A 7093-nucleotide genomic window follows, 5' to 3' on the forward strand; every position below is an offset into this window, starting at 1 on the left:
ATGGATGGATAGACTGATCATCAGTTTATAGACCCAGAGAAAAATCATATGGGAACTAATAGGCAAAGCAAAGAGAGCTTGCTTACACTGACTAATGTGAGGCTTGATATACAAATTGGGACTCAGACGGATAAGTAACTTTATACCCTAGCATATAGCTGGTTTGCTTTCTTTGCTGACTTAAAATAAGGCCAGGCATTAGGGCACCCCTTTAAACTACTGGTGCTGGGATATGTCTCTATTACAATAGCTTCTCAAAGAACTCTTCCCTGCACCTCCCAGTCTAAACGAGTTCCCGTCTCTTCTGTCAAATGCTATCATAGCATCCTCTTTTTCCCCTTCATAGCAATTGTCATAGTTTGAAACTATGTATTTTTTGACTTTTTGTCTAATATCTTTTATACCCTACTGGATGACTTTACACTCAAGAAAGGTAGGATTCATGTCTGTTTTCTTAACCGTGGTGATTTAATGTCTAGCTCAATGCCTGACATATACTACTACTGCTACCAATGTTTGCTATTAATTGACTGTGTATTATGTGTCAGACACTGTTCAAAAGTGCTTTACACAAATTATCTCTTTTCATCTTTACAGCAACTCTATGAGCAGGAACTATTAGTATTCCCATCTTATAGATGAGGAAACTGAGATACAGAGAAGCTAACTTGCCCAAAGTCTCATAGCTAGGAAGTAGCAGAGTTGAGATTTAAATCCAGCCACGATGGTCCTAAAGTCAGGACCAGTCACTAAGTATCTGTTGGATAAATGAATGAACCATGATAAATATGACTGTGTATGGTGCAACTTTGGGACTCAGAACTGGGAGGACATGTATACATCTTCTGGGCTAACCTCTTAGACCCTGTGGAAATGTCTCCTACAGCTACACTGAGAATTAGTTCTCCAGATCCTTCAGAAGCACATCTGGTAATGGGGACTCGCTAACTTTTCTAATTGGGCAACTCTCACTATTGGGATGCTCTTCCTTACACGAAGCTGAAATTCACCTCCATGGAACTTCTACCTGTGGATACTTGTTCTGCCCTCAGTAGTTTAAAAGAATTTTAGTCCCTCCCACATAGCTCTAATAGGAATTTCTAATTAGGTGACAGCTTCTGACCCAGCAATAGCTCCAGCTTCTGGCCAAACCATAGTGTATTGGTATCTCTATTAAACTGTGGTGTCCACGTCTGGATACAAGGCTTCCCAGGCATGCTAAGTGCAGGGTGGGATTATTCATCTTTGTATTCCTGGGGATTAATGAGCTGCTTGTTGAATTGAAATAGAGTGATTTCATAATGGTAATAAAAATCCCTTTATTTTATAGTTGAAAAGTTACACAACACTTCTGCACGCTTGATTTCAGTTGATTTTCTATACAATATGACATTTGATCTCCATTACCTTTTTGATCAGAGGTTTAAGGATATTAGCGTTATAAGCAGTGTGAGAGGTACTCTGAGGTCCAGAGAGAATGAGTGGCTTGCTTAAGGTAAAACTAGTAATAAAATTAAGATTCCTTCTAAAATTGTACTTTCTGGAAGCTGTGTCCTCCAGCCTTATGATCTCCCATAAATCTGGTGGATTTCCCCAGCTCTGGTTCTTTTCAATATGTCAACTGCGCTCAAAATTGTATTGGCAATTAGCCTCCTGTCATTGGAGGTGTACAAACTGATAATCAGATGACTTTTGGGCAGGGATATTGTACCTACAGCAACAGTTGAGACATTTAATGAATATTGGTCTAAATGACCTTTCAGGTAATGTAATGTCCAGTCTTATACTTCTATGCCACCCACAGATGGCATAGGAGTCAGACAGAATTTTAGCCATAAAACTTTGAAGAGTTCTACCAACCAAATCATTTCTGAATATAGTAGCATTGCTTCTTATTCCCAGTTGGAGCCAAGATCATCATCCTTCAAGACTGAAACACTACCAGAAACATACAGCTTTTTAACACTGATTACCAACTCCTTGTGGGAACTTCCCAAGACCATTTGTCCAAATCCTACTCATTTTTCATGCCTCCTTCATCTACTTCCATCTACTCTGACTAGTCTTTCTCAATCCTTTGAACTAGAATGAAACTTTCCCTCCCACATACCACCTTAGCACTTTGTATCACTCCTGTAAAACTTATTCAAGTCTGCCTTATATTATGTATGTTTTCCTGTTTCATTCAGGAATCAGTATTGATTTATATTTTTGCCCTCCTTTTATTATTATTGTTAGCCATATGCCAAGCCGAGCACTTTACATGTTTTGCCTTTTCTTTCTTTATTTCATTTACTCTTTGCAATGACCCTATGAGGTAAATGTTTATAACACCATCATTTTACAGATGAGGAAACTGAAGTTTGGACACTGTCATTTTCCTAAGATTACGTAGTAAGTTTACGCCAGAGATTAGCTTATGAGTTCTTGGAGGACAGAGCCATGATTCTTTATTCTCCCCGGTCTCCAGCATAGTGTTTTGTACACAGTAGGTGTTTAATGATTTTTCTTTCTGTTGCTTATTGCACAGACCCAGAAAACATCATACCACACTCAGGGTAGGGAAAGCATGTGGTGCAAGAGAATCAAAGCCAGGTGGATAGGCAGGGCATTGGATTGAGGTGAAAGCAAACCTTAGGTTTGCATTGAGAAACTATATTACAATAGGAACTCTCTGCCACCTTTCAACATGTGGCCACAGGAAATACTGAAAAAAAGGGCAGTGGTCTACAGTTTTGATTTTAGTCTTGGGTGGAATGAAAGGCAGGAAATTCTTATTATCTTAGCAGTTGGTCTGAGAATTCTTTCTAAGGAGAGATTCACCTTGCTAACCCTTGATAAATCCTCCTACAGTAGAAACTGGGACTCTGGATATATAGTATACTGTGCCTGAGCAAAGAGGAAGGACATATTTGTTGCTCTGGAAAGGGAGTGGGAAATATGAGAGAGGGAGAAAGGGGGGGTGGTAGAATCAGCAAGATGGTGAATCAGCTGTGCTGGGTCGTGCATGACGTAACTACCCTCCATAACTGTCTGATGTTCAGTCAGTTCTTAGAAGCTTAGCAAATGGTTTGTATAGATTTCTCTTGGAAAATGGGGAAAAGACTGTGCCTTGGGACATGGGAGTAGAATGGCGACAGTGAATTCAGTTATAAGATTCTCAGCATTAGGAAAAAGCCAAGATCTTGAGGATGGTTTAAGACTTTCCCATGCTGTGGAACTGGGTGTTTAAGGCAATATCACTGAGATCTCAAAAGTTTTTTGGGGCAAGTGTCTGTCATTTGGTAACATAGCCACAAGTGGTCACATGACTAATTTGAATTCAACTGGACAAACAGTAAATAGACGGTTTTTGAGGACTAACCCAAAGCCAGGCACTGTGCCAGACTGGACATCTTCTCTGGACTAACTGGGAGAAACTGTAAACTTGACCTCTGGGAATGCTTCCCTCAGTTGTTCTGCTGGTCACGCATTGGTTCCTAAGGTAATTAACCCAGATTATTCTTCTAAGAGGCAGGACCTCAGTCTGGGAGCTTTCTTTCCCTCACTTTTTCCCATCAAAATGTGTCAATTTACAAAAAGCTATAGGACTTCTTTGAGAGTGTTCTGAACTTAGACTTGGGAGACCTAGGAGGAAATCTCTCTCCAGAACTTTCCAGCTGCTTGACTTAGGGCAAAGCATTTCACTTTTGGGAGCTGTATTCATTTTAACTTGTCTCCCTATAATGATTTTTACCTGTCTGTCACACAATATACTGTGAGTGGCTCAAAGGCAAGCAGTGTTATCTTGTCTCTATTCTTAGCACCCTAGAATAATGCTTGACAGTCAGTAATGTTTGTTGTAGAAATGAATTAATGGGGGGACTTCCCTGGTGGTCCAGTGGTTAAGACTCCATGCTCCCAATGCAAGGGGCCCAGGTTCGATCCCTGGTCAGGGAACTAGATCCCACATGCCGCAACTAAGACCCGGTACAGCCAAATAAATAAATGAATTAAAAAAAAATAAGAAATGAATTAATGAATGAGCACATACCTGTCCTTGCTACTTCTGTGAAGCTTGAATGAGTTAATGAATATGAAAGAGGTTAAAAAAACCCCATAATTTGCTTGTTTATTAGACATCTCATCACAGCTAGCTGCCACATTTGAAATTATAAAACTAAGCCAGTTGACTTAAGGCATTAATATTTGAGAGTCAGCTTTATGGGTTACCTCTGCTGGGGGCTACTTGTGTCTTTGTATGTGGGTTTTGGGGAAGAGTATATTTTACAAAGGGAATTTAATTAACTCCTAGTAATTTTCGAAAGCCATAATGGGCATACTGAAAAAGATTTTTTGGACTAAGAGGGGGCTTTCTTGGTTTCTTCAAGCAGGAAGTAAAATCTGCCAGCTTCAATTGTCCCCACAAATGCCGCTACTACAGCATCTGTTCTAAGACTCCTGGAAAAATGCAGTACAGTTGTGACAGGCTATATCTTTAACTCAGTCTCCATTTAAAATGAAGCACAGGAAGCCCGAAACAAATGACCAAGCCACATAGCGACTGCGAGAATTAGTGATCATTGTGAGTTAAACGAACCATAGAAATTACGTTTTTCTTTGGGTTTCATGCAAAAACTTCTCCCATTTCATTTTAAGTTGCATGCTTTGCACAAGTGATTTTTTTTTTTTTTTCCGGAGCACCATGAATGATTTATGACGTTCTGACGCCGCATCCCACAAGATTACATAAGGAACAGAGAAAAACAAGAGATTGAGCCAAACTTAAAAAAAAACAAAAACAAACATTTAAAAAAAGTAGATTTCATCTTGGCTTCAGTCAGGTAACAGTGTTCTACTCACTGAAAGTGCCCGCTCATTCCAAAGCGCACCCCATTTATGCGAGGATCCCCTCAACTTCCTCTCACTGTGGCCAGCACACTACTGTCAACTTTATGTTTGGCCCCCAGCGATGTCCTGGAATGTCCAACTGCCCCGATTCCTCCCCTTCTTCCCCAAAGTGAACTTGGCAGTTGGATTGTATAAACGGCCTCATTAGTTCGGTTGATGATTCGACAAAAACACTGATGGGAGTAATATCTACCAGGCTTGTCATTTCCTTAATCATGAGCTAATAGAATTTTAGAGTTGGCAGGGGCCTGGGACCATCTATTTCTACCTGTTGTGTGACAGATAAAGAAACTGATGACAAGAGAGCTGAAGTGACTTGCCTGAAGCCACACAGCGAGATTAGCTCAAGCAGGGTGTAACTCAACTTCAGGGTAGTGTAGTCTGTGTATATTTACCCAAAAACTTTTGTCTCCTTATTTAAGTTGTAACATTGGGTATTATTTTCAAACTACAGGGAATTTAGAATTCCTGTTGCTGACGTGTTTATGAAGCCAGAGCCAGTCTAGGGAAGGTGGCAAGTGCTAGCAAAGCAAGGTCCTGTGTTGAGGGTTCCAGTACTGGGTAGCAGGCTGGGTGGGGTGAGGTGGCTCACCGGAGTGGTCAGAAGTGGCCAGGTCATGGGGATGAGAGCTTGTCTGAAACCTGAGGTCTGGTCAGTGGGCCTCTATGCAGTATCTGGTTTGAAGGGTAGGTATAAGATGACAACCTGAAGGTGCGACCAATGTGAGGAGTCGAGGTGTGACAGAGGGCAAGACAGTTGAGATGAGTGGTCAGGGCGTGGGCTGTGATTGAGTAGTGGGGCCACCAGTGGTGGGACAGGGTCCAATCACGGGCTTAAGGGAGCAGGACTGAATCATGCCATTTCAAATTTAAAGGCAAGGACTGAAAACTCACTACCTTTACCTATGAGAAAAACAAGTAAGTTATAGAACAGTGTGCAGACTATGACTCCACATATACATAAATCTGTCTAGACCAGTGGAATGGAGGGTACGATGTATTTTCCTGGTTAAGAGCACCACGGATTTAGGAGTCAAAAGTCTTAAATCTGCTTTTTGGCTCTGCCTGTTACCAGCTGTGTGATTCTGGGCAAGTCACTTAACCCCTCTATGCCTTAGATTTCCCAGCAATAGAATAAAACCTACTTTATCAATTTGCTGTCCTAAGATAATGTATATAAGACACTTAGCACAGTGTCTGGCACATGGTAAAGGTATAAAAAATGGTCCCTATGTATTTTTTTAGACTTGTTCTTTGGAATAAGGTAAACCTGGATTTGAAACCTAGCTCTGTCACTTGTTAGCTGTGTGCCCTTGGGCAGGTCATAAACTCTCTGAACCTCAGTTTCCAAACTGTAAAACAGGGATGATAAATGCCACATTGTGGGGATGTTGTGAGAATTACGTGAGGTAACATCGGGGGCTCAGCCCAATGGAGTCAAAGAAAAGTAGTACTAGGGGAATGGAAGCAGGAGGATGAAGTTAAAATGTTGGGTGACAGAGTCAGAGAAGTGAAAGGAAGAATGCTCACAAAAATGTTGACGGTGATTTTTATTTTCTTCTCTGTTAGTGTGTGTGCTGTTTGAAAAAAAAATTGTTTACAGTTAGACTGTTTTATTGAAAAGAAAAGAATGGCTAGTAAATAGCAAACTTCAAATCAACAAAAATAAAAGCTACTGCTTGCTTTACAATGCTCTAGTGCTAATGATAAGTAGATAAAGCCAAAGAAAGACAAGCTTAGTCTGCAAAAGAGAAAGACTGATGTCTAGAGATTTCTCTCTTAGGTGGAAATCACTGTAGCTGTTTTGGATCAAAATAACCTCTTTTTTTCCAAATCACCTTATCAAGTTAAGTATTTTGGGGGTGTAGACATGATCATAGACAGTAGCAGAGGTATCCTGATTTTTAGTCAATTGGTGTACTGCATTGCGGAATTTTAGAACTGGAAATAATTTCAACCTTGCCATGAGGCAAGTTCTTGATGACTTTCTCCCTGCCTTAGGTCATGGGGAGGGGTCTAAGAACCCTCCAAGGAGGTGCTGCTGCAGTGGTATTCTCAATTGCTGCCAAATGCCACATATTCTCCATCACTCCTTTTAATTTTGAACTCTGAACTGCATCACCCGCCATCCAGTAACTTCACCTTCCATCAAGGATGCAGTCTGTTTAGAACTAATAAATGAATTCAATTTTGCAGGATGGAA

At 40.7% G+C, this 7093-nt stretch overlaps 1 non-coding gene across 1 annotated transcript; it reads left to right on the forward strand.

The window, feature by feature from the left end:
- Positions 1 to 3866: 3866 nt before the first annotated feature.
- Positions 3867 to 3939, forward strand: TRNAW-CCA. Its single transcript has one exon. It is a non-coding gene; the product is annotated as a tRNA-Trp (tRNA).
- Positions 3940 to 7093: the final 3154 nt, after the last annotated feature.

The sequence above is a fragment of the Balaenoptera musculus genome, chromosome 3 (genome assembly GCF_009873245.2).
Source record: "Balaenoptera musculus isolate JJ_BM4_2016_0621 chromosome 3, mBalMus1.pri.v3, whole genome shotgun sequence".
Lineage (NCBI taxonomy): Eukaryota > Metazoa > Chordata > Mammalia > Artiodactyla > Balaenopteridae > Balaenoptera > Balaenoptera musculus.